Source organism: Penaeus japonicus, unplaced genomic scaffold, assembly GCF_977035675.1.
Source record: "Penaeus japonicus unplaced genomic scaffold, GWHDUDI00000001_assembly GWHDUDI00000040, whole genome shotgun sequence".
NCBI lineage: Eukaryota > Metazoa > Arthropoda > Malacostraca > Decapoda > Penaeidae > Penaeus > Penaeus japonicus.
The window spans coordinates 13,670,849-13,673,348 of record NW_028234442.1 but is presented as its reverse complement, the minus strand read 5'-3'; the positions used below and the strand labels follow the sequence as shown (position 1 = coordinate 13,673,348).

The 2,500-nt window shown below is 27.8% G+C and overlaps 1 protein-coding gene across 1 annotated transcript in view; it reads left to right on the top strand.

Moving 5' to 3' along the window:
• LOC122252426 (glutamate receptor ionotropic, NMDA 2A-like) overlaps nucleotides 1-2,500 on the top strand; it is a 66,430-nt gene that overhangs the window by 27,109 nt on the left and 36,821 nt on the right. The window lies entirely within an intron of this gene.

Below are 2,500 nucleotides of genomic sequence, written 5' to 3'. Positions count from 1 at the left end.
AACAATGCAATATTTCCCGTCCTTCACAGAACGTGGTCTACGTCTGTCCAATGTAATCAATTTTATTGGTGTTTTTGACATCAAACTCTGATAGAGATGGCAATGATTTTCTTGTTAGGATTATAGTGATGATAATAACGATGATCATGATGATAACATTGATGATAATGCAGTAGTCAGTACTATCCAAAGAAGTTTATAGTGATATTAATGATAATAATAGTTGATGATAATAGTAACAATGATAACAATGATAGCGAGCAGGACGATATCATTATGAAAATGACGATAAAAAGGAGAATGTGAATCCTAAATCAGGATGTTAATGATATCCATAGTAACTGGATGTTCATTACTGCTTGGTAATACAAATTCATAAAAAAAAATAATGATAATGAGAATACATTACGAACGATTAATATTCATGATTATGATAACTGTGAGAGTGATGATAAGCACAGGACAATATCAATGATAATAACAACATATATAATGATAATGAGGATGACAATAACTACAGCAGTGTGATGTCAATGATAAAAAGAACAGCTATAACAGTGATGATTATCATAAGAGTAAAATAACGTGTAGTAATAATGATATTGTTAATGCAAATGATTATAGCAGTCATGCTGATGATCATAACATGGCTAATAACTGTAATGATGATAAGGTCAAGAATAATGATGATAACAGCAATGATAACAAAAAACAACAACAGTGATGATGATAACAATAATAATGATAATGAAAAAGATGCTAGTAGTAATGACAATAATAATAACAACTATGATGGTAATAACAGTCCTGATAATTATAACAACAATGATGATGATGATAGTGAATAATATCAATTATTGTTACAATTATGATAAAAATAATAGCATAGTAATGGTATTGATAATGGAGCTAGCAAAATTGGTGATAAACAACAAAGGTGATAAAGAATAATCAACAAAAAACAAAACAAAATGATAATGATAATGATTATTGATATATTAACAGATTATCACGAGAATAACGATAATACTAGTGATAGTAATTATGCTACTGCTAATTATCGGAGTAATTATGATAGTAATAACCACACTGATGATAATTCTAATGAGGATAAATCATTAATTAGTACCACACGCGTGATAGCAATTAGAATATGTATAAACAGTACGATATCATAAAAGGCTAAATGATATAACAATAGCAATTGATAATTACAATGGGAGATGAATATCGTGTTGATAATATTTTAAAAATTCGTAACGACGATAATGATAGCGACAAATAGCAAGACAGACTAATAGTAACATCAATGATAGCAAGATTATGAAAAATACTAATCTTCATGATTAGGATGAACTAAGGATACCGATAGTAACTATGGTATAATTAGGATTTGATAATCATAATCATAAGTATAACTACTATATGTCAATGATATGGCAATATCAATCGAATTGATGGAATGAAACGTAATGGAAAAGTAATTACGCTGATTCTATTAGTAATATCAATCATAATGAATAGAATAATAAATGATATGAAAAATGATGATATGAGGAAATAATAAGAATGATGATTTTAACAGAACCAATTCAATAGGAATATTACGGAACAGCGGTCGTAATGATACTAGCAAATATTAATAACAAATTGTACTTACAGAAGTAAATAGTTGATAATACTGCTGGTAGCCATAGCGAAAAGGAATGGTCGTTGTAAATAGAAAAAAAAAGAAATATCAATGATGATATATCATAGTATTAAGATATGATAGTAATAATAAGTAGTAGGAATTGTGATGACGCTATTGCCTGCAGAAAAAGCCGCGTTATTAAATAGATTACATGATCCTCATAACAATGTCATTAATTACAGTGATCATTTGACTATTGCGATGATGTCCCTATAAGGATATTACTAGTAAACTCAGAAATGACAGTGTCATAAGTTATCATTATCCTGATTGCTTGAATCTCAAAGTAGGTATGATAAATGAAATAATTTGCCATGATAAGATTAATGATAATAGTGATTAATTCTAACTTGTCCTTAATTATGATCTTTTGAATGAAATTAAGATTTAGATTCTGATATTAACAATGATGGAATGATTTTGTTATTGTTTCCCTTCTTGTGTTTTTGTTATGAAGTTTACTATGAATATTGTCACTCTGATTATTACTGTTATCATCATCGTTATAAATATAATCTTATCAGTGATGATATCCTTATGATTGTTGAAGTGTTGAACAGTATGATGAATCTATGTATCTTTTCTTTGGAATCATTAATCTTACTATCATGGCAATGATCTATCATCAGTATGATTGTTACTCTTGACCATTTATCTTCACTATAGGTAAGATTATCATTATCATTACTAGAAAATAATCATTGTCACTATTATGAAATTGATATTACTAGGAATTCATCTCCATATAAGTGTCATCACAGTTATCTTTGTCATTATGATTTATTATTGCGATTGTTATTAATTCTA